The sequence below is a fragment of the Talpa occidentalis genome, unplaced genomic scaffold, assembly GCF_014898055.3.
Source record: "Talpa occidentalis isolate TD23 unplaced genomic scaffold, MPIMG_talOcc4v2.1 talOcc4.16, whole genome shotgun sequence".
Taxonomy (NCBI): Eukaryota; Metazoa; Chordata; class Mammalia; order Eulipotyphla; family Talpidae; genus Talpa; species Talpa occidentalis.
This window is the reverse complement of record NW_023601653.1, coordinates 79,513,076-79,538,441: the sequence shown is the minus strand read 5'-3', so window position 1 is coordinate 79,538,441 and position 25,366 is coordinate 79,513,076. Positions and strand designations below refer to the sequence as shown.

Below are 25,366 nucleotides of genomic sequence, written 5' to 3'. Positions count from 1 at the left end.
AAGGGTGTCAGGGAGATGGGCAGCCTGAGGGAACTGCTCTCCAATGCAGTGCCCCTTGCCTTTAGACATCTCAGGGCATCTTGGGGGGAGGGAGAGAGAGAGAGAGACATATGCATGGAGGCAAGAGGAGGTGTAGACTGTAGGACTCAGACGACTGCCTGGGTGTGAGAGTATTGGGGGAGCTGGACTCCCTGCGCAGTCCAGTGCCTGCACCTACAAGGCCCTGCCATGGCTGTGGCAGCACCGATGCTGGGTGTCGGGCAGTCCCTCTTGCTCCGGGGGTTTGAATTCAGTCAGCCCAATGTGCCAACCCACAAGGTTTCCTAAATTCAGTGGTTCAGTTCAATCCCCATCCTGCCTTCTAGTCTACGGTCCCCCGGCTCCTGTGCGCAGGCCTTGGCGCATTTGTTAGGTTGAACCCTATGAAATTCCTGATGTTCAATTGGCTTTGACCTATGAAGCCTATTACTTTGGTTCTTCTGTCTCTGCAACATTTTTTCACTCCAGGCTAAGGAGATAGGGAAGCAGATTGAGGAAGAACAAATAATAAGAGCGAATATTTATTGAGTAAATACAATGTGCCAAGTATGTTACTTTCGTTATCACAGTATTAATTTTCACAGCAGTCCCCTGAGGCACCTAAAATTCCTTCCCACATTTTACAGCTGAGTAAGCCCATGCAAAAGAGATGCGTGGTAAGAACAGACTGGGGCTCAAACTCTGCCCAAGACCCCCGCCTTCCCCTGCCACCCGCGCCGGGGGAGTGCTGGCACCGGTTGGGGGCCTGAACTCAATCCTGCCGGCTCAGGGGCCACAGTAGCCCCAGTGAGGCCGGGGGCAAAGCCCAGGGGCCACACCTAAGACGGAGGGCAGAGGGGCCAGGAAAGTGAGCCCCACAGAATGGACCCTGGGCCCGGCGGAGACCCAGAGCGCGGCGGTTGCCGGCGGAGCGCGGGACGCGAGCAGCAGGAGGGAGGCCGAGGCTGCACAGGCGCCGCCCAAGTGCAAGCTTGGGGCAAACCGGCCACAGCCCCCGACGCTGAGGGCAGGACGGCGGCGGCTCTGGGGGAGAGACCGAGTCGAGGCGAAGCCCGCCAGCCAGGAGGGCGGGCAGGCGAGCGGGAGGAGAGACCCAGGGCCAGAGCCGCGCACACTGCGGCAAACGGACGAGGGGGGCTGCAAGGCGGCGGAGCCAGAGAGGGGGAGCTGGAGTCCGCCGCGCTGGGAGCGGGGGAGCCGGAGGGAGAGACAGACCCTAGAAAGGAAGCCCGAAGCTCACACCCGCCGTCTGGCGTGGGGAGACCTTCCCCTCAAGGACACTGAGGACGGCAGACGGCCGGGGGAGCGCCGACCCCCGCAGGACAGGGACCCGCCCTCGGGGGTGCCGCCCCCCCAGCCCCCGGCGCCCCCCTCCGGCCCGCAGGCCCCCAGCGCCCCCAGCGCCCTCGCGCGCAGCCCGGCGCGGCGCGGGCATGAAATTGGCTGCAGCCGTAATGAGCGCGCGGCGCGGGGCGGCGGAGGGCCCGCGGGGAGCCCTGCGCGGCTCGTTTAGCTTGTTTATTGTTCAGGCCTAATTAAAACGTTCCGCCGCGCTGCGCTTACATCCGCCCCCCGCTAATGAATTCTCGGCCGCGGGGCGATCGCGGAAACCGCCGCGGGTCGGGAGGGCGGTGGGAGGTGGCGGGACGGAGACAGGTGTGAAGGGGTGAGCAACGCCCCGCGAACACGCGCGCGTGCACACACACACACACACGCACGCGCACACGCACACGCACGCGCCTCCAAGGCCGAAGGAGCAATTAGACATCTGGTGCGCGGGCTCCGAGCACCCCGTCCCCGCCCGGCGCCCCACATCCCAGCAGGCCGGCGCTTGGGGGTGGCGGAAGGCCGGGGCGCAGCGCTCGCTCGAGGAAGTGTGGGGAGCGTGAGGGCAGGAGAGAGCGCGCGTGCCCTGCGCGGGGCCTGTCTGTGCCTGCGCGTGTCTGCGCGTGTGCGCGCACCTGCTGTGGGCAGCGCGTCTGCAGTGCAGCCTGTGCGTGCAGGACTGTGTGTGTGTGTGTGTGTGTGTGTGTGTGTGTGTCTGTCTGTCTGTCTGTCTGTCTGTCGCGGTTTCTCCCCAGCGAGCACGGGAGACTGTGCCTGGCTTACGATGTCTCTGGTCTCTCTGGGCGGAGCGGTTTGCCGTTTTGCTGTTTGCCTCCTTGTCACGACCTCAGCGTGGGCAGATGGAGCCAGTGGAGGGAGAGAGACAGACGGTGATGCTTGGGCAGCCAGGGCTCCCCCCGCAGGCCCGTCTCCTCCTGCGGGCACAAGCATTCGCATGCACAGGCGCAAGCGTGCAGCGCGCGCGCGCGCGCGCACACACACACACACACACACACACACACACACACACTGCCCTCCACAGTATGTAGCCAGATAAAATACACAAAAATAACCAAGATGACACGACCGCATGGAAACACAAATGAACCAGAGACTCAGACAGTGACCTGCCAATTACACACAGAGACGGAAAGACAAGCGCCTGGGGCACAGAACCACATGGAGGTACATGCCACCCCCATACACACAGAGAGAAGACGTGCAAAATTGGGTACACACTTGTCTCGATAATTGCAGTCACAGCAGTGCCTAAGATGTCAGTGCACGGTCCATGGGTCACAATTCCTTTCATAGCAAATTCGGATCACCCAGCAGGCCCTTCAAAATCTGTTGCCCTCCCTTCCCCTTCTTGCTGGTTCCCCAATTCCACTCTTTGTTCCAGGTGAGCAAATCTAGGCTCTCTCTGGATTGTGGTTTGCTCATCCTGCCTCTAAACCATCAAAGAGAGGTCTTCTTCCCTCTTGTCCTACTCCATTCCACGCCCTGTTGGGTTTCTCCTTCCACACCCCACTCATAATCCTCCTCCTCCGGGCAGTCTTCCCTGATGAACTGACCAGCTCTGTTTCTGATCTTGCCCTTGTCATTTGCACCTGTTGATCTATGTGGTAGTGTCACCAGATTATTCTGCACTTGCAAATTACATTGGCAGAAAGGGGGAAGACAAGTCCCTCAAGGGCAGGACCACTTCACCAAGTGTTTCGTCAAATGCCAGGCCTCATCCCTCTAGTGCCAGGCGGCAAATGCCCCTGGGTGCACTTCAACCTTGTTTTCACAAACAGCCAGAAAACAAACCATCACAACCTGCTGGCACATTCTGCATGTATCTCCTTCAGAATGACCCTTCCGGGTCACTTTGGAGGACACACCTCCAGCAGAGAAACCTTGTTCTTGACTGGAAATACCCGCTTTGCAGCTCTGTCACCACGTTCTCCAGCCTTGGAGAAAACTTGGCTGTTTTCAAAAATTGGATCCACCACAAAGGCTAAAACTTGCCCCTGGTGAGCTGTACTGCAGACTGCAAAGACAATTCTCAAAGAGGAATGTCAGGAATGAGCGAGCTGCTGAAAGTGCTACTTTGAAGAAGATGGACTTTTTGTACTTTACAAAAAAGAAGAAAAAAAGACAAGGACAACCCTAGAAAACCACCCCTTGACTCCCTCCTGGCTGCAGGGTTGTTTCATTCCAGCCCAACGTCTTTGGGGCGATGGGCGCCCTGCCTGCTTCCCTCTCCCACTGCAGCTTCCTTCGCCCTCTGTCCACAGCCTCCTCTCTCTCCACTCCCCTCCCTCCCGCACACGGAGGCTCCCTCCGGCTCCCTGTCTTGCCAGCACCTCTAGGGTTCCTTCCTCCATTCTGTCTCTCTTCCATGTGTTTCTCTGCTCCCCTTTCCGTACCAGCTTGTCTCCCTCTGATCTCCGCGGGGTTTCTGCCATTTCTTTTTCTATCTGGTCTTTCTCTGACTTCCGCCTTCTTCCTGTTCTCTCCCTCAACCTCCACCCTCCTTGCTCGGGCAGGCACTGTGCAGGGAGAGTGTGTGGAAGTCCAGTTCAGCACCCGATGATTCCAGCATTATTATTAATTTGTACTGAGGTAACTGTTTTACAACACTGTTTGCTTCAAGGGCTTAGGGTCACACCTCCTGCCAGGTAATCCCTGCACCACACCCCCCACCAAGGCCCCCAGAGTCCTCCACCACAGCCTACTGTGCCCCATTGTGGTTTTTGGAATAGAGCTCTGTGTTGCTCTATTTGTGTGTGTGTGTGTGTGTGTATGTGCGCGCACCTCACTCCTAAGCCTCTCCCCCTACCTGTGCCCCAGGTCCCCAGAGGCCAGCAGGGCCCTCAACTCAGAGTCTTCCTTTTGCCCTCTGCAACCTCTACCTGCCCCTTCTCACTGCCTCCTCGCCCAGCTCCCAGCTCCTCCCTTCCTTCTCTCTGCCCGACACTTCTCCTGGGACCTTCTCCACCTGCATCCAGGCTGTCTGTCTTTGGCTGTGGGTCCAAGGTTTTCGGTTTCCCCTGAGCATGGGCCCAGCTCATGTCCAAGTCCCTGTCTCTGCTCTCTCGGCCCCTGGGTGTGTCTCTCTGCTTCTACCCTTAGCTCTTCTCTGTTCACTGAGTATTTCAGCCTCTTCCTCTCCAGGGCGCTGTGACAGACAGACAGACAGCCACGTTGGTCCTGTACTGTCTGTCTTGGCTTGAATCTGCTGGGTCTGTCTGTCCTTGTCTGTGTGCCCCCCCTCACTGCCTCTTTGCACTGCGGGGTTTAGAGAGGTGGGCTGGCTCTGAGGGCTTCCAGGGGGACGGGGCCAGCGGCCCTTTGTGTGGAAGATTGACGGCCGCTGCGCAGCCTCCGCAGCGCTGATTAGGATGCAGCACGGGCTCTGACTGCAGCATTCTCCTCACCAAACCTTCTCTGCGCCTCCGAATGCTGGGCCCCTCCCTGTCTGCTGCATCGGCTGCTCAGGGTCCTGTGGTTTACCCCGCTCCCACCCCAGCTGGCCCACTGGGAGCTACTGAAAATTCTGGGCGGACTCTCCATAGTCCCCTTTCTCTCCCAGGTATCTACATGTTTCGTGGATTCTAAAAGGGGGGGGGGTGATGAGAAGAAATCAAGACCCACTGAAGATGCTTTGCTGGAGGGTTCGAGGCGGGTGAAGAAGAGAAACGTGCTGGGGTGCTTTGTCTCAGCACCCTGGTGGACGGGTGCGGGTCCCTGTACCCCTCAGAGAGGCACACACGGAGCAACAAGTCCAGGAGAAGATGCAGCAAGTCCTAAAATACAGGAAGGGAAGCAGAAAACACTTCCATCCTCTCACAGCGCCTATCGCCCTTCCTCTCACATAGGAACCCCGCAATAACATCACTGGCTCGTGTTTCACCAGAAATCCCAAAATTAGTGCTAAAAGTGGGGGAACTCAGTTCTGTCAAATATGCCACCCCCTTCCTCCTGCTCTCACCCCCAGCAATTCAGTCTCTGCCTCGTGGATGATTTCTCCTGCCAAACCTTCCTAGTGCGCAGGGAGCGTGGAGGCCCAGCCGCAGAGCCCAGTCTTCCCAACCACTCCTTCCCCATCAGCTCCCAGACATCCTTGACACATCTCCTTCCCTCCCCCTCCCTCTTGTCCATCCCAGTGCAGCTTGGTCAACTGGATTTCTCCCCAAAGACAGCCAGTCACTAATGAGCACTGAGTACTAGAAAGGGAGGGCCAAGGGCAGCCTGGTGGGTGGGAGGGGATTCCAGAGCTAACAAATAACGAGCCCTGTCAGCATCTGTCAAATATGCCATCTCCCTCCATCATCCCTGTCTCTTGCCTCCTGGCTCCTGCCAATCCATCTCCCTGCTGACGCTGACGCTGATGGACTGAGCTCAGGTGCAAATTCTCAGAAGCCCAGAATGCCGGGTCTGCTCCAGACCCTTTTCTCCAGGAACGTCCCCAGGCCCTGCCGTCTTTCTCTGAAAGTTCCCGGAGCCCTCAGGGAGCTGGGGTTGTAGCTGGAACCCAAAGAAAAAGAAGAGAAATGGGCCTCTCCCCTCAGTAGCTTGACCTCAGCCCTTTGTCTCCGCTGCACGTCCCCAAAAGCAGAAGCTAAACTTCCGGCCATGACAGAGAAGGTTAAATTTCAGAAAGACCCTCCCTGCCTTGAGGTCATGAGTGCCCCCCAGAACTAGTTGGAAGATCGGGAAAGAATTGGTTGGACTAGGGCCTCCCTAGTGGCGCAAGGGGTTGGGCACTGCCCCTCTGAAGCACGCAGTCTGCAACTTCAGTCTCTGAAGCACGAGTTCGATCCCCGGCCAGCCAGGGAGCTACCCACACAGCACAGCAGACCTCTCCTGTCTCACCCGCTGCTCCCCTCAGTAGTGTATTTCAGTCAGTCTGCCTGTTCTGTTCCCCACTCTGTCTCTGGTAGATCCTCTCACCCCCCACACCTCTGGCCTGTACCCCAGCTCTTGTATGCATGAATAAATAAATCTTAAAAAAGAAGAAAAAAGAAAGCAAGCAAGCAAGCCTTATTTAAAAAAAAAAAAAATTGGTCGGCCCAGCCAAGATCGCTCCTTGTCATACACTCAATGTCCACCAGGGGGCTCCGGACGCGGCTCTGCGGCCTTGCGCGGAGCCTTCCCGGGCGCGGCGGCCACAGGAGGGCGGCAGAGAATGGCGCTGCCAGCGAGCCTAACGGGCGCCCGGGGCGGCCCGACGAGTGGCGATGCCCACGCTGGGGAAGTCTTGAGTTCCAGCAAGAACCGTGAAGTTCCGAATTCAGGAAATCCCTCCTGCAGCCCCTTGCACCGCATCCGCCCTTTGCACCGCATCCGTCCTCGCACCCCCGGGCCCGACAGGCGCTCGCCCGGCCCGGCTCCCATGCCCCCCCCATGCCCGCCCCCCATGCCCGCCCCCCATGCCCGCCCCCCAGCACCGCAGGGCGGGCGCAGAAGGGCCCCGGGGCGTCGCCTTCACTGCTGTACCGCGGAGGACACCCAAGCTCAGAGAGATGTTTCATGGGGTCCCGGCTGATAAGTGCAACCGGAGCTGGAGCCCAGCTTTTCTTGATCCCCGGTGATCCGGGCCCCTCACTGTCCAGCGCTCGCCTGGGAGCAGAGTGCATTTCCAGGCAGCCATGAGACTTTTCCACCCATGGTTTGAAAAATCTTGTGGAAGCGACGCCTCCCCATGTTGCTGTCTCTAACTGCTCCACCTAGGACTGCAACACACAGGTGTGCTGCAAACACCTTGCTACCCCCTCCATCCTCTGGTACCCCCACAACAGCCCCTGCTTCTCTCTTCCTATCTCCTGAGCTGCAAGAACAACTCATGGTTCAGGATTTGCACTTCCCTGTGTCTGCAGAGGCTCCTCAAAGCTGCAGAGAAGCCTTTCCCAGTTCTAACCTTGGTCCTGCCAGCCAGAGCACTGTACACAGAGGGAAGAGGGGCCACCCAGGGCCCCCAACTCTTGCTACTCTGGGCTCCTCTTTCCCAGGCCTTTCACTGTCCTTGGCCCCTCCACTCCCCTGCTGACCTGCCTGCTCCTCCCGGTCCTTCTTGCTGCCACTGAATTACGTGGGCAGGTGAGCACAGAGATCAGGAAAGGTAGGAGGACCAGGGAGAAAACCTCACCGCAAGCCAGAAGAATGCTCCTTAATGTTTCTTTAACCCTCAGCTGAAAGTTCTACTCTGAGTCTGACCCCAGACTTGTGGCTAGCCTCGCTTCCCCCACACTCCTCAAAGCTAAAGAGCTGGCAGGGGAGAGGCTCTGACTTGAAGGCCTTCATTCAATGAGTGGAGCGAGCTGTGTATGGGCAAACGCATGGGCTGAGGGACTGAATGCGAGCACATGCCCCTTCCACATGCCCCCCCCCACACTTGCTGTTCCCCCATCCACATCCCCTTCCTTATAAAATGACAGGAGGAAAACATCCCAAGCTTTCAAACACCTTATTCAACTTCCATCCTCTAGGGGAAACCTAAAAAGACAACCCACATGTTTTTCTTTCCCCCTCCCCATGTACCTCCTCGTCCACTCGGGTTTTGGGATTTCCCCCAGGCCCTCGGGGTGCAGCCTCCACACACCTTCCCGAGCACAGAGGAGGCACCTGAGCCTCCTCCCTGCAAAGAACTGACACAAACGCCAATCACGCTGGGGCCTCTCGCGGTGCCCATTCTGCTATGAATTCCCAAGGTCAAAACCATTCTGGTGTTATTAAAAACATAAATGTTGCATACCAGGCAGCGGGGGGAAAAATTATAAGGCAGCCAGACGAGAGGGAGACAGAGGGGCTAGTAATTGTCTGCGTCTTCCCAGAGTCAAGCTCCACAGGGCTGGAGCCACACACAGAACATTGCTTTTTAATTTAACTCAGTAAGGTCAGCAGCCGCAGAGGAGGCAGGGGAGGAACGGCACTCAGAGGAGGGCGCGGGGCACAGCCCCCAGCCCCGAGCTGCAGAGCCGGGACTCTGACCAAGATCCCCAAGCGGGGCCTGGGAAGCAGAGGGAAAATGGCGGGAGGATTCGCGGCTCTCAGGCCGCCTAGGAGAGGGGCCGACCCAGGGCTGGAGGAAGAGCTGTCTTTGTGGGGGCTTCTGAGGAGCTGGGTTTGGGGTGGCGGCAAGGGAAAAGGTTTCTAAGGGTCTCTAGGTGAGATCAGAAGGACTCAGGCTGGTGGAAACAAACACCTCTTCTACCTCCCCCTACTTCGCCCATTTTACAGAATAGAATAACAACAGCCATGATTAGACCCCAAGGCCTCCCTTGCCCCCAGCACGAGTGATTCCTGAAGTCCCAGTCCAGTGAAAGGGTCCACCCTGTCCCTCCCCGTTCATGTCCAGGGACCCAAGGGGACAGGGGCAGGGGCAGTGGGAGGGGAAACGAGGCAGTTCCAGAACTTCCCTCTCTCGTCACAGGTTCTTTTCTCCAGCCACCTTCCCGTTTGCAGCTCTGCCAGCTACATGGTGGTTCTGCCCATTTCCAGTGCCACAGGAAGTCCAGGAGTTAGACCAGAGAAGGGACTTCCCAGATTCGCCTCTTGGTCATAGCCACAGCACTGGTTGCCGTGGGTAAGCTAAGGAATCTAGACATCTCTGAAGAGGCCCGGTGGGCTGGGCATGTTGTGCTCAGGGGGTCTGGAGAAGGTAGGAGAAAGCACAGGCTGGAGGGGGGCAGGGGTAACTTTGAAATTGCTGTGCAGGTGTCAGAAGAGCGGCCTCCCGATACACTCGGGGATGTGCTGGGAAGTTCTGCAGGTAACAGCATGGGCGCTCCAGCTTTTGTTTCAGACTGTTTCCCTTTCAGAGTATTTTCGGGAAGAGAGGATCTGAATAGCAGGTTTGAGACTTGAGAACAGTGTTTCAATTATCTCTCTCCATCTAGAAGTGTCCTTGCTACTTGGCTTCCCTCCCAGGTTTCTAATTCCTTGTCAATTAGGAATTCAAGACTCCCTGAGGAAACCTCCAATGTCAATTAGGAATTCTGAGCCCCTCTGTTCAGCCCTCTCCCTTTCTGGAAGGTTCCACTCTGAGTACTGGGACCCTAACCCTGCAGTTGTCAGTACCAGCCACAAGGTGGCGGCCACAGCACCCACTGAGCCACAGCTAGAGCTGGTTTCTCACCAGAGCCAGGACCCTTTCCTCCAGAACGCTACAGCCCCCCCCCCTTCCCCCGCAGGAAAGGAAGCACTTGTTGAAAGAACTCAGGTTTTGGGAATAGGTGGTTTGGGGGAAGATTGGATTGGGAAAGGAGAGGCAGAGTGGAGAGGAGCCTGAAAGAGAAAATGAGTCTCAAAAGATAGAGTTAGGAGAGCAGGTGGCCAGGTGCAGGGTGAGACCCAAGTTTAGAAGCCTGTGGTGGGGCTCCAGACCCAACATCCCGGGGGCTCCAGGGCTGCCTAGCAAGGACTGTTAACTGGGTCTGAGGCAACCAGGAGTAGGAGGGTGAGGGGCTGGGGTGAGGCCTAAACAGGAATAAAACAAGGGTGAAGCAGAGTCTGAACCCCCACTTCTCGCCTAGTGATGCAACCAGTTGGACACCATTATCTCTGCCATTCCAGGAACCCAGAAAATGGGGGAGGGTTGAGTTAATTCTCACTGCAGTCCTGACCCTTTGACGCATGGAGAGGGGACCCAGGAGACAGGGATAAACAAACCCCTGCACTTGGGGAGAAACCAGTCCATGTTGGGGGATCCCAGGGGAGTTGCAGGAGAGAGCAGGGACAAACCACACAACTGGAAAATAGAGAGGGAGAGGCCAGTAGGTACCCTGGTATGGGTTTAGAAAGAGAAAGTTTGGGATCCAGAAGCAGGAAATTTATCAAGGAAGACTCCCTGGAGGAGGGGACTAGGGGGCAATATTGGAAAGGACTGAAGAGGAAAGAAGATGGTTCTCACTGGAGACAACCTGTGAGGCAGGGAGAGGGGGAGAGAGGGCTGAATTCTGGGCTGGCTTCCCAGCTGCAGCTAAGAGACCAAACAGACGGGCCTGGTGGAGGGAGAATGGGGAGGAACAGGTGTCAGTGGGCGAGAGGCCTCGAAGCTGGACTGGGAAGTCTGCAAAGGAGTCACTACAGGCTTAAGTGAGAGGAAGGGGGGGTCAGCACCCCGGTCTAGCTGAAGCGCCTTCCTGTCTCCCCAGCCAAGGGAATAGCAGTGCCTGCAACCGGGCACTCAGAAGGCCCCTAGATCAGGAGTCAGGGACCTGGGTTTTCCAGAAGTGGCCACCCTGTAGCAGCGGAGACGGGGCGAGCCTTCCTCCTCTGGAAAACTGTAAGAGGGTAGACCCGATGGTCTCTGCGCGTCCATCTCTGAAACTGTCCTGCTGACCACGTGCTCCTCCTCGACAATGGCCTGACCCGTCTGCAAGCCTCACACACTCTCCACGTCACTACGCTCCAGACCCACCTCCAGCCAGAGGAAAAATTACTCCATGCTCCTAGGGGAACTGGGGGGAGTCTACGTCCCAATTCACAAACTCTTTCTGGGCTTCTTAGACACGGTGCAATAAGAGGATTTGAGGTTAGATTCGGGAAGGACTTCCCAGCACAAGGGGTCCGAAAGCAGCTCATGTGAAATTCAGTAAGAATGCAGACACCACCATGCGGAGGCCTCCAAGGGGCCTGGGGTTGGCTTGGAGTCGCTGGGTAGTGCTGACGGCAGAGCTGTCACAGCAGTCATGGTCCTCCCCCTGCCCAAAGGAAAATGGGTTGAGCCTAGAGCTAGAAACCTCCTTAGACATTCCCCAAACTTGGGGGCCTCCCTGGTGGTGCAAGGGATTGAGTCTCAGCACTATGAAGCTCTCAGCAGCCACTGCCGCACGAGTTCGATCCCTGGCCAGGGGTCTACCCACATGGCGCAGCAGACCTCTCCTGTCTCGCCCGCTGCTCCCCTCAGCAGTGTATTTCAGTAGATCTGCCTGTTCTTGCCTGTTTCGCTCTGCACCCAGTTCCTATATGCATAAATAAATAAATGTTAAAAAAAAAAAAAAAAGAGCCCAGTCCTCTAGATTCCAGAGGTCTAGAAAGTCCAGTGGAGGCTCATGGAAATCCACAGGAAACCTATTTCCTGGCCAAACGGGCACTGTTTGCTTCATTCCCCTTCCTGCCGCTGGAGTCTTTGGGACTCTGGCCCACACTGTGGAAGAGGATCCTGTAAAAATCATTCATTTGTTCACGGGACAAACATTTTTGAGCACCCCTCTGCCTCCCGGGTGGCGAAACTCAGGCAGGCTTGAGAAAGGAGCTTCTGCCCAGTTCTGAGTTGGAAGCAGGAGCTCAGGAGCCAAGGACCCGAGTTCAAGTCCTGCTTTTGCTTCTGCGTGAGCTGTTCCCTAGGAAAACTTGTCAGCCCTATCTGAGCCTCAGTTTCATCACCTGTAAGGTGGGGTTTAAAGTGTACCCAATCCTGTGAGGAGTCGGAGACAGGGAAAGCCTCCATCAGCAAAGCGTCCACCATAGACAGGGACCCCCTACGGGTCCCCGGCCCCTGGGGTGCGTGTCTCCCCACCCCTCGTCCTGCAGCCCCGCGGACGCTGACACCCACACCCAGGCTGCTCGGGTCTCAGACCCCCAGGTGCGGACACCTCCGGAAACTTGATCTCCGCCTTGGCCGGCTCCATCGGACTCCCCCGCCCCCGCGCGGCCCCCGCCCCTCCCGGTCCATCATGCCTCTCGCCCGTTTGCAGGTCGCGTTTTCCGTAATAACCTTTAATGCGGCTGGCCACGGCCCAAATGTTCGCGATGGAGCGCCGGGCCCCGCGCATCAGATGGACGATGAAGTGTTAATCATCCCCCAGGGAGCCGTCCCGCGGAAAGTCGTCATTAATTTCTCTGAATTACACCAATTCCGAGACATTCTTTATGGACAGACAGTGCGGGAGACAGTTATATGACAGGACTTGCTGTGCTAAGCAGATGTGGGAGAGATCGCGTCGCCCCATGAATACTAAACAATCGCTCGCAAGAAACCCCACTAGCTTCCGCACGGAGCTGGGAGGCGCCCGGCCCGCCCCCACCCCGGTGGGCGCGCCCTGCAGGTGACTGGGCCAGGGGGGCGCCCCCCACCCCCCGCCCCCCGCCGCAGCTGCCTGGGTGGGCTGGGCCGCCTGCAGTCGGGCCTCAGCGTCCGCGCGGGCCGGGGCTCTGGGGGTCTGGCCCGCACCTGTTGGGGACTCTCCGAGGGCCCACAGACGCCCTGTTTCCCCTGCCGCGGCCTCTGCTCGCTGTCCCCTCAGGGCCCGACGGCTTCGGCTGTTGTCTGTGCCCCCCACGCCCACGCGGGCCCGGCCCTGCTTGCTCTCCGGGCAGCGCCCCACGCTGGCGGCGCCCCGTCCTCTTTCCACGCGGCCCCACCCCGTCCCTCGCACGCCCGTCCTGCCCGCTGCCGCTCCGCTTGCCCTGTGCACCCCCCACGCCACATCCTTGCACCCCAGAGCCGGCCTCCCCGTCCTGCCGCCCCGCTCCGGCCCGGCCACTCCCCAGACGCCCCCCGCCCGCCCGTGGGCCCCCCCTTCGCGCGCAGCCGGCTCTCGGCCCCTGCATCCCCCCATTTTGATCCATTTCAAGTCGTGTCTCCCACACCTGCTTTCACACCCCCCACCCTGCAGAACCCAGGGCAGAGGAGGCGACGCTCAGAGCAGAATGAAGGAAGAGGGGTGTCCCTTTCCGCTCCCCTCGCGGCGGGGGGGGGGGGCAGAGGCCGTCGGGGGCACCTGGGGAAGGCCGCGCCCCCGCGACAAGCCCCGCCTCCGCGGCGCGACCCCGGGAAGCCTGGCCCCGCGGGCACAGCGGCCAGCCCCAGGCCGAGGAGCCCGGGCGCCGGTCACCTCGGGTCCAGCCCCTCAGGGAAGACTGGCAAATGTGGCTGGTCCCCCGGCAGGTCCCCCCACTCCTCTCCCTCGGCTGGAGGAGGAAGAGCCCCCTCGGCTCCTAGCGCGGGTTTAGGGGCGCGCAGGAAAGCGCGCAGCCTCTGCGTTTTTTCTCCTCGCAGATAATTTATGTCTGAAAGGCGAGCAGATGGCGGGTAATTTAGCAATTACCGTGCGCAGGAACAGGCCCGGCGCCTCCACGCCGCAGCCAGCGTCCCCGCTGCAGCCCCAGCGCCTTGTCCGCGGGGCTCTGTTTCGTCTCCCCCTCCCGCCACACCTTGCTGCCTCCCGCTCTTAGGGGGCCCTTTTCCTCCTGCGCCCTCCCCGCGCCAGGCCTGGGAGTTCTGACTGGAAACAGGTGCAGCTGTCCGCCCTCTGCAAGTTCTCCCTCCCTCTCACCTTACTCTTTCTTGCTGCTGTGAGCCATCACACTGTCCTGGGCAATGGCGGGGCTTTCTCCCGAAAGGGTCCCCACGACCCCCACCTCCCCCACCCCCCATGTCAGTGTTTCCATGGTGTTTCCCCCAAATATCTCCATTCCAGATCCCACGCTTCAGAAGTTCCTGCCTCCAACTTCAACCTAAGGGCTTAGGAGTCTGGTATCTTCCCTGACGACCAGGGGGGCTGGTTCCCAAAGTGAGAGTGGTCTGAAAGCACTGGGGAGCACTGCGCAGCGTGTGCGTGTGTTAAGTGTGAAATGACTCGTGGCGAAGCCGCGCTTAGTGAGGCGAAGATAGAGGGGACAGAAATGAGGCTACAGAGTCTGAAATGTCTCATCCCCAATTCACTCCCTTCGTCTCTCAGTCCCCTGGAGAGAGGAAGCCGTCCAGCAGGCCCAGAGCCTGGAGACCTCTCTAAGCTGAGGCAGTGTCCTCCCTCCAGCCACCTCCCGCCCCCCCAACCAAGAGCCCAGACCTCTGTGCCCCCACACACCCTCAGCCAGGGCCTGGAGAGCTCCGACCCCCATGCTGCACGCCAGCCTGAAGGCCCCCATTCTGGCAGAACCTCCTGTGACCCCTGGGCTCCGAAGAGCTGGGCTCTCTGGCTTTGAGACACCCCTCCACCACTTCCCCCAGCTCCTCATTCCTCGACACCAGAGGAGCACTAATTAATTAGTGTGTGCAACCAGCCATGGGCACGATCTCGTTACTCACCACAGGGACCCGCTGTTAACACACCAGACCCCCGGGACTCGGGCACACACCAATTACACAGCCAGCAGCTCGGCTAATCACGGCTCCTGGTGACACTGTGGCTCACAGAGGAATCCCCAACTTCTGTCTCCCCACCACCTTGCCCCCACCACACTCCTGCCTGCTGGATCAGGAGCCTGGCAGGGAGGCGGTAAAGGCTGGCTGGGGAAATTTGAAATCTGCTGGAAAACAGGAAGCCAGCATGGAGTAGGTCAAAGGAATCGGAATGAAAAGTTAGAAAGAAAAACAAATTTTCCTACAAATCGCTGTGGGCTGAAAACAGTAGCTGTGGGGCTTCCCCAGTGGCACGGTGCAGCAGGCAGAGCGCCGGCTGTGAAGCTGTCTATGAAGGCTCTTCAGTGAGGGTTCGATTCCCCGCCGGCCAGGGAGATTCCCACATGGTGTGGCAGACCTCTCCTGTCTTGCCCGCTGGCTGCTCCCCTCAGCAGTGTGTTTCAGTCCGTCTGCCTGTTTGCTCCCCGCTCTGTCTCTGGTGAGTCCTCTCACCCCCACCCCCACACCTCTGCCCCTGTACCCCAGGTCTTGTAAAAAAAATTAATCTTTAAAAAAAAAAAAGTAGCTCTGAAATAAGTAACTACAGCAAGGGGGAGTGCTGGCTAGACTGTGAGAGGGACTTCCTAGGCTGACACTAGGATAGAATCGTAGCTCGACCTGGTGCAACCTTTCTCCTCAGAAGCAGGAGGCCAAGGAAGCTGGTCACCAAAATGGAGGAGGGAGAGAGGGAACTCAGTTCCAGGAACCCGGGTATCTGGTTGTATCTGGTGTCCCACAGCTGCAGTTCAAGGGTACAGAAAGGAGGCAGCCTCCCTGCAGACACAGATAGACAGCACCCCCCCCACACGTCCCATTGACTTTGCCATTCCGCTGTCACTCTACAGCTTCTCCGAGATTTAACATATTGACTCTCCGAGCTGCAGAAAATTGAATTTTCTTCATTACGACTGTCTCCCGACAAAAGCAGCTCATAAATTCTCCATCTTTTTCAGGCTTCCCGCCCCCAACATCTCCACAGGGGATTCACATATTTGAACATACAACTCACACGGGTGTAAAGGTGAGGCATGACCAGCACTCCCCGGGGACAGTCCGCTCACCAAAACCATCCCTCACTCCCGGGCACAGACGCAGCCTGAACCGGGACGGGGCTCCGCTCTCAGGAACGAAAGCGCCTGTCTCTCACCAGCAGTGTGTGTGTGTGTGTGTGTGTGTGTGTGTGTGTGTTTGTGTATAGGGTGCAGGTTTTCCCCAAGACCCAAAAGCAGGACCTTCCTAGGAAACCTTCCATACATTGAAATGGTGTAGCAAAGAAGCTATTTTTACTTTTGGCCTTTTTCTGTAAAAGCAAAAATCCTCCTCAGATTCCTTTCAGTTGTCAAAAACCGGTGCTAATGGGGTTCATAAAAGCAAAGTGGCTTAGTGGGGAATGTCAAAAAGGCAGAAGAGTTCTGCGCCCACGTACCCCATGTAGCAGATACCATTGGTCCATACCAAGAGACTGCAAGGCTCCGAGCCTCAGCCCTGGTGTCTTCTCCTGCGCCCGAACAGCAGTCTCACAGATAGCCCTCCCTCAAGGGGTACAGTCACATGTCTGACATACAGCTTTCACCCCAGCTCCACTTCCATGCTGCCAGGGCACAGCTAAAGACCCCCCCTGTGTCAATATCCTACATGCACTCCCGCCTGGGGCTATGGCCGCAGTAGGAAACATGCACACGTCTACAGGCCTAGAGCAGGAAGAGCGGGAGAGAGAGAGGAGGTTCTCCTAGGGCCTCACGCCTTCACGCTCCTGATAATACTTTGCTGTCTCTTCCCAACACCGCACCAGCCTTAGCACACACCCAGATAATCCTTTTCCCTGGACTATCACATACTCCCCAACAGCCCTCCTCAAGGCTCAGATGTCCCTTTCACCGTCAAGGGATGTATGTCCGTGTTGGCTCCCCACCCCGAGTGTGCGTTCTCCATCTGACACTCTTTCACTTTAGCCCCAGGAACAGAATTGGGGGAGGGCAGAGCCTAGTAGAAGATCCTCTGATACCTGTGCCAGCCTAGCAGCTGAGGCTATAATGGATGGGCAAGAGTCCAGGCTGATGGCCAGCACCATGTGGCTTGTGCCCAAGGCCAGATTGGGGCGGAAAGTAACGGGCTAGGTGCCCAGGCACTCCTCCCTTCAAAATGCCACACAATCTGTGAGCGGAAAAGACAGAAAGAAGGATCCAGATAGAGACAGACAAGGCCATCCCCTGAGATCAGACTAAACCAATCTCTACCCCCTTCCTGGCTCCTCAATAGATGTTCCCCCCCACGCCCGACAACTCTGACCCAGGCACACAGAGGAGTTGCCCTGAACAGACAAGAGGGAAGTCAGCCAGGTATTTCTTTTAGAGTGTGACCAGCCCAATCTAATACAACAGGAACTAGGGGGCTGGGAGGTGCAACTGGAAAAGAAGAGGGTGTCTCAGTTAGGAGAGGGGCTGAGAAGGGGGGCAGGCCTCCCCATGCATTTTTATGTGCACTAGTTAATGTGTAATAATTACAAATGTTATACACAACACAGAGGAATATCTACTGTCTCTGCAATCACGAAACCAGCTCCTAGTGGTATTTACACACACACACACACACAAAACTTTATCTATTTTATCCTTGATTGGGGGCTTCTGCTTCTCCCAGTATCTGAATTTCCAAACCACCCTCCACCTGCTCCTGTAAGAGCAAGAAGTTTGGAGCTACAGAAATGACCAGGAAGGCCGAGCTCCACAGTACAAGAAATGACTTTCTGGATGCCTGTGGTCCTTCAAGCTCCCTATGACCAGAAACAGAAGAACAACCACCCCCATTCCAACCCCATTATTCCAACCCCACCCAGCCCAAACCTGCTCCTTCTGCCAAGATCCACATCTCAAGGAAAGACCATCATCAGCTCAGATGCACAAGGCAGGAAGCTGGGATCAGCCATGACGCTTCCTTCCCCCCGGATACAGGGTGGGACACGGGAGACTGTTGCACACATTGACTTAAGTGATAAATGTTTAAAAATCTAAAATGTTAACTTTTCAAGGATTACACTTCCACAGATATCAAAATAACTTGAAAATCTAAATATCCCACTTCTCTCCCTGTACCCCCATATCCTGATAAGTAAGTATCTCCTTGAGTCTATACACTGCTCCACTCTCTCTAGCAAATGAGAGTCAGTTCCCAGCAAAATGACTGTGCTGCCTCCTTATTGCTCACCCACGCACCAAGGTTAACCCTCTCCATTCCCACACCACTGAGGATTCCTGGGAAGCATAAGAGAGGTGCCCACCCACGCAGTTTCCCAGGGAGAAGTATTTTGCTACTGCCAGAAAGGTAATAGGTCAAGTGAATGAAATCAAGTACTTAAATTGTGATCACAACACAGCTTTGTTTATTTTGCAATAGTATAAAAATTTTCAGCCTTTTCGCTAGAATATAAAAATAAGGAAAACTATATGAGTAACATTATCTTGAGGGGAGAAAGATTATTTCCATGATCAATCATCCTGTAACCTTATGCCCCACCAACATTTTAGTTGGCTAGGTTCCAATCTCTTCTTCAGCAAGGAGTTTTGTTTTTAAGATTTATTTATGCACACAAGAACTGGGGTACAGGCGAGATGTGTGGGAGGGTGTGTGTGTGAAAGGATTCACCAGAGACAGAGTGGGGAATAGAACAGGCGGATTGACTGAAATGCACTGCTGAGGGGAGCAGCAGGCCAGTCACGAGAGGTCTGCTGCACCATGTGGGTCACATCCCTGACTGGAGATCAAACTTGTGCTGCAGTGGCAGCAGATTGCTTCATAGTGTTGCGTCTTAACCCCTTGTGCCACCAGGGAGGCCCCTCAGCAAGGAGATCTTTATGAGTGCTTCATGGAGTTAGTGCTTGTGAATTCTGGTAGAATAAATGAGACACAAATAGATGTATGAATTTGTGGGCAGATTAGAATCATTTGAAGATCTCTCCAACATTGACAACAACAATACTATGGGACTTTAATACTCCACTTATAACACTGGAAAGATCAATAAGACAGGCATAAATAAGGAAACCATAGCTTTAACTGAGGAGTTAGGTCTAATAAACATCTACAGAGCACTTCACTCAAAAAATGCTGTATACAAAAATAAATGCTGCATGCACATTTTTTCAAATGCAATTGGAATATTTCAAGAATAGATTGGTACCCAAATCAGTTGTCAATAGAACTAATGATGAATACATGCAGACTAAAAAGCATGCTGTTTAATAGCAGTTAGATAAAAGAGAAAATCAAAGTAGAAATGAAAAAATACCTTGAGATGAACAAAAATGATGATACAAGCTACCAGAATCTATGGGACATGGCAAAAGCTATTGTTAGAGTAAAGATAATTGCAATACAAGCCCATATTAAGAAGAAAAATCTCAAATAAATAATCTAATAATATCACACCTACGGCAACTTGAGAAAAGAGGAACAAATAAGATCTGAATTCGGGGCCTCCCCTGGTGGCGCAGCGGTTGAGCACTGGGCTGCGGAGCTGCCTGCAGCCTCTGCAGCGCTGGTTTGATCCCCGGCCACCTGGCGAGGGTCCCACATGGCACAACAGACCTCTCCTGCCACGCCCGCTAGTCCCCTCAGCAGTGTATTTCGTCAGCCTACCTGTTCTGTTCCCGGCTCTGGCTCTGGTGAATTCTCTCACCCTCCTGTGCTTCTGACTGTACCCGGTGCTTGTATAAATAAATAAACAAACAAATAAATAAATAAATCCTTTAAAAAAATCTAAATTCGGTAGAAATAAGGAAATAATAAAAACAAGAGCAGAAATAGAGATCAAAAAGACTGTACTAAAAATCAATGAAATTAGGGCCTCTCTTGTGGCGCAGGGGCTAAAATCTTAGCATTATGAAGCTATCGCACCAGCACAAGTTCAATCCCCAGCCAGGGAGCTGACCCACATGGCGCAGCTGCTCCGCTCAGCAGTGTATTTCAATAGATCTGCCTGTTCTGCTCCCGGCTCTGTCTCTGGTGAATCCTATCACCCCCCACACCACTGGCCTGTACCACAGTTCTAATATGCACAAATAAATAAATCTTTAAAAAAAAACTGAAAATGGAAATAGTGTATGTCTCAGCAACCCCTTCCTTGGGCATATACACACAGAATATTAAACCATTAGCAAAAAAACCCCAGATATTCCACAATGTTCATAGCTACAACGTGGAAGCAGCCTAAATATCTATTGATGGACAATTAGATCAATATGTGGTACATCCACGCCTTGGGGTGTCATATAGCCAAAAGAAAAGATGAAATGCTGCCATTTTCAACAAAATGAAGGGAATTTAAGAGAATTATGTGCAGCAAAGTAAGTCAGAATGATGTAAAAAAAAATACTGGACAAACACCTAGCAGACAACTCGATAATGTAAAACACTTTCAAAAACCAGCGGACATTAAGAACCACCCTGAGGCTCTAAGGTTAAGAGGGAGACAAAGGGACAAGAGGACACAAGGGATGGTGGTGAGGGGGGGAAAAGAAAGCACATATATTATTTATTATAAATAAAATTTACTCTCAAACATCCGCGTTTAGTGTCATCTAAACTTACAAGACAGATGGAAGAAAATCTTTGTTTTTTCTGTGAAACAAACCAAAACATTATAAATAATAATAATTAATAAATAAATATGTTACCAGAACCCAGCCGCCTCCGCAGCGGGAGCCAGCAGGAGCCAGCAGGAGCTGGCAGGAGCAGTGGTGTGCTTTCACCCGCTGCTCCACCACAAGTCAGTTGTGGCAGCTGCTCCTCAGAGCCCAGGAACTGCCAGTTTGTCAGATGTGGCAGTTGCTCCTCAGAGACCTTTTATGTAACAGTGTACTTCCTGGATCGTGGAATAGGCCAATCAGGTGTGAGCTATGAGCTAATTGGTGCTAAATGGTCCAATCAGGATTGAGAAATGGTACAATCAGACTTGTGGGTGGGGCACCAAAGAAGGACATAAGCCAGGTAGGAGGGAGCTGAGGGAGAGAGGATGTCAGCCCCCAAAGGAGAGAGACGTCCTTAGCTCCTTAGCTCCTGAAGGAAAGAAGATGGTTCCAGCCTCCGAAGGAAGAAAGAAGGGGAAGACTCCATTCCTGGCCTCTGAAGAAAGAGGAAAAGAAGCGTCTAGCAGCTGACCTCCAAGAAAGGAAGAAAAGCCGAAGACCTCTGTCACTCACTGGGCGTCCAGTCCTGTCTCTGACAGTCCCTGAAAGGAGCACCAAAGGCCCTGGGCCTGGTGTCTCAAGGAGCTGTTTGTCGGTATAACCCGACAACTCACAAAGAGCTGTTTACACTGGGTGTCTCTGACGCTGCCTCTGAGGGACCTGTAGTGACCACACTACTGGCCAGTGCTGTCCAGCACTCCTGGTGACCGGCAGCGACCATCACTGATGCTACCTGGGTGAGACAGCCGCATTTTGTGGATACAGTAAGTTCTTTGTCTCCCCTGTTTGTAAAATAAACCCCATGTTGATATATTACCTGGAGCCCCAAAACACCCTTCTGTGAGGTGAACTGAGCCAAAGAACCATGAGGACAAAAGAAAACAAGTCAGGAACCCTAAAGAAAAGTCCCAAAGAACCAGATTTTGCCCTAAAATGATGTTAATGTTTTTCCTACTGTTTATTCACTGAATGTGTCCACCCAAAATTCATATCTTGAAATCCTAAACTGCACTATGATGGTATTGGATGATGGGGCCTTTGAGAGGTGATAGGGTTAGATGTGGTCACGAGGGTGAAATCCTCATCATGGGATTTGTGGCCTTATTAGAAAAGGCCAGAGAAGTGGCTTTTTCTCACTCTCTTCCATGTGAAAACACAGTGAGAAGTCAGCTGTCTACAGTCAAGAAGAGCATTCTCTTCAAGAACGTAATCAGCCAGCACCTTGATCATGGACTTCCCCATCTCCAGAAATGTGAGGAATAAATTCCTGTCTATTGTAGTTTGGTATGGCCACCTGAGGAGTCTAAGGCAGCTATTTCTCACAGTGTCCAGTGTTTGAAAACACTAGTAATGACTTCAATATCTGATACATTAGTTGCTTTTATTTTGTAAAGCACCCAACAGGGTGCCTGGCACATGGCATGCACTCAGTAAATACAGCCATTATTATTTTCTGAGAAAGCATCTTGTTATTTTGGAAATGGTATCGGTTTTATAAGCAGATTGTCTTGAAAGACTTGGGGAAAGTTTCTTCATCTGTAAAATTTGGATAACACCTTGCAGATTTGCTGTGATAAATTGATGGGTGAAAGAGCTGTCTTACACAATAGGCACTCAATTAGTAATAGCCCCTCAAAGCATTAAACGAGTCCAGAACCAACTTCCATTCAAAATTTACTATGAATCCCATACCAGGCTGTATGAAGCAATATCAGAGTTAGGACGTTGGCAAAAGAAAAGAGATTAAGCTTCAAGAAGATGAAAGTCCTTTGCAGCAGCGCCTTCCACACCCTCCAGAGAATCTTCCAAAGACCATGTCAATCTGATCCTGGTTCCAGTCAGAAGCCTTAGTCTGAAAATACCAACAGGCCTAAAACCTCACTCAAAAGTATTCTTTAGTTCCTATAACTGTCACTTTCACCTGTCTTCACAATGTTATTTCCCTTGTTCAAAAAATTATCAGTGACAAACTTCCCATTCCTGATGGGAATCAAGTCCAAACCTGTAGTGGTTAGGAAACCACTAGCTACCATAAAATATAAAGCCCCAAATTTGAGTGGTGTAATAAGATAAAAATTGATGGATTGGTCACTTGAAGTCCAAAATGCATGTTTCCGATGAGTGGACAGTTCTCTGCCAAGTAGATTCAGAGAACCAGGTTCCTTCCAACCTGTTGCTCCACCATCTTTAACAAGTGACTTCAAGGTCACTGTGCCTAAGGTCAAAGGCATCAAGCCAGAAAGGAAAAAACAGAAAGGATATCCTTTGGGAGGTTTCATGGGCCAGAAATGGAAAACATCATTTAAAGAAAAACTGAAAAATGTGGTCCAGTTGTGGTCCAAGAAAAAGAAGGGAAACAGATCCTAATAAACACGTAGGACACTGCTTCCTCTGCCAATCAACAGTCTCTATTCTCTAGCTTAAATGTGCCTTTCAAACTTCATCTTTCAAACTTTATACCATTACCTCTCAAACTTGATACTATTGTCCAGGTACAACTATCAGCACCTTTGTTGCAATAACAACCAATCCTGAACTCTCAGTGACTTATGGCAACAAAGGTTAATTTCTGACTCATGTGTATGTAGGCTGTGGCAGACTGCAGTTCTGCTTCCTGGGCCTTCTCGTTCATCTCTTTTGGAATATGCCCACTCTAGTGGCAAAGAACAAGAAAGTGAACTCACATGTTCAAACATGGTGAGAGTCGCATCTTCTCAGATCCATTGGCCAAAATATGAAATATGATTGAGCCCAAAGTCAATGAAATAAGATATATACTTTCTTTTTAAAAAAGATTTATTTATTTATGCGTACAAGAACTGGGGTATGGGTCAGAGGTGTGGGGGGTGAGAGGATCTACCAGAGACAGAGTGGGGAACAGAACAGGCAGACTGACTGAAATACACTGCTGAGGGGAGCAGTGGGCAAGACAGGAGAGGTCTACTGCCCCATGTGGGTAACTCCCTGGCCAGCCAGGGATCAAACTCATGCTTCAGAGGCTGTGGATAGTTTCACAGTGCTGTGCTTAACCCCTTCTGCCACCAGGGAGGCCCAATATATACTCTTTCTAAAAGAGATACTGCAAGTCACATGGCATTGGGCAGGGAAGGAGGAATAAATAATTTTAAACAAAAATCAATCTACTAGCACTGACATCTTCCACCTGGAATATATGGCAGACATTACTAATTAATTTCAGCACTCTTTACTCACAATCCTTCTCAACACAATATTTCAGACAGTCATTACCCTTAATCTGAGTTTGAAAAGAAATTGAAATTAATGTGCTGTTCTTGTGTAATATCCTAGGCTCCAGTAAACACTACACATTCCCATTTCCGAATTTTTACTTCGATCTGGAATAAATTTCCTAGACCTTGTCCTGTCAAACTATCCAAATTCAACCCATCCTTCAATATCTATATTTTATAATTCATCCTGCCAACAAAATTCATTGAATACCTAGATTAGTACCTGACATACATATTTGTTGAATCAATCTGTTTTACATCACCTTGTGCCTTGCCTATAAATGCTCAGTGAACATTTATTTCCTGATTAAGTAATAGCTCTGTTCCTTAGAACAATGAGAGTAAATATCACATACCAGAAGTTTCTGGGGTGGGAGTATGGTATACTTGACTGCTCATCTTTGAATCCCAATTCTATCATTTACTATTTGGATGACCTCCCAAGTAAGTCACTTAATTGCCTGTGCCTCAATCTTCATCATATGTGAAATGGGGATAATAAAAGGCCTGCAATATAGGGCTGTTGTATTAAATGGGAAAATCCTTAACATAGAACACATTCCAATAAATGGAAGTTGGTGTAATCTCTAGCTCCACCTGTGAGTGAGTTCTCTTACAGGCTTTTATTCTAGGTAGGAAAAATACTCCAAGAACACTTGAAATTTGAGTCCTTGAGCAGCCTCACTTTTAATCCATCCCCAGACCTTGAACCTCTCCTCATGCAGCAGTTTGTTCCCCATCTCATAAATGCTGACTAATGACACAGACATGTCACCTCACTATTTGTGAAGCCCAGCAACTTATTAAATGCTTGGAGATCCTCACATGAAAGGCACCCATAGGCAGGCACCAGATACCCTATTCAGTCATAAAAGCAAAATACTACCAGAAAACTTGGAAATGACAGACACTCCACAACTAAGTGCAGCAGAGAATTAAAGCGGACACCTAGGAAGAGCAAATCAATCCTTAGATTATAATCCCTTAATAACAGAGATGGAGAAGAGAGGTTTTAAATGTCTCACATTACCTAGAAGGGAGAAGACTAAGGGTGCTCCTTTGACATAACTTGGAGTATGAGTGGACTATAAATCATTCACCTCTCCTTAATAAATACAGGAACAACATGTATTGTTATCCTAATGAATTTAAACCAGTTAAAAGGCTTGGGTCAGCTGGGGCCTCTAAGTGGCTTGTTTGTGAGCTATGACCAGTCATGAATTTTGCCAGGCTACCCTTGCAACCTCATTCTTCTCACTTCACCTCACCACCACCACCACCTCAGGCAATGTTTCCTCTTCTGAGACCAAGAGGCCACTGGAAGGGAGCCCAGTCCAGGTGTATGAGTATTGGCAGGCCCCTGGCACTTAAATCCTCAAGTAGGAAAAAGACGGTTGGCGGTGAACAACACATAGTTTTTACAAGAGCTGTCTCTGAGGTTGAAGCAAAATAGAAGCTGCTACCTCAGCGATTGGTTTCCCACCCCCTAAAGGCTAGTAACTGCCCTAGGCACTGCCCTAGGTGTAGAGAGAACCTGGCCGACTTCTACCATCTCACAGCTTTGACACTTAAAACCACTTCCTCAACCGTTCTGGGGTTTAGTTTCTTCGTCTGTAAAGTGTGAATGACAACACTACTTAACCCACAGGTTTTGAAAAGTAAACGGGAGAACGTACCCAGACATGCCCTACCCGGCAAAAAACTACACTAAAGTCGTTAGAGCCGTAACTCCTCCCCACCCCCAACCACGCACGTTACAAACCAGCAGTCACCATTAACCAGGCTGCCCCTTTCTAAGGCATCATGGGCTATGAAGTCCTTTGGCCGCCACACCCTCGTTTGCTATCATGGCAATGTGAACTACATCTCCCAGGATGCAGTAGAGAGGCCACCTCCAAGGCCGTCCTCCTCTCCGCCCGCCTTGCGCAAGGCTTTCTGGGATATGTAGT

At 52.9% G+C, this 25,366-nt stretch overlaps 1 long non-coding RNA gene across 2 annotated transcripts in view; it reads right to left on the bottom strand.

Moving 5' to 3' along the window:
- LOC129146011 (uncharacterized) overlaps nucleotides 1–20,286 on the bottom strand; it is a 65,904-nt gene extending 45,618 nt beyond the window's left edge. The window contains exons 1-2 of one of the 2 annotated variants that reach the window (XR_008552312.1): nucleotides 20,155–20,286; nucleotides 19,118–19,185 (exon numbers count right to left, since the gene is read on the bottom strand). This is a non-coding gene — a long non-coding RNA (uncharacterized LOC129146011). The remainder of the gene's footprint in view (nucleotides 1–19,117; nucleotides 19,186–20,154) is intronic. The other variant, XR_008552311.1, reaches the window with a different exon arrangement.
- Between the last annotated feature and the right edge of the window lie 5,080 nt (nucleotides 20,287–25,366).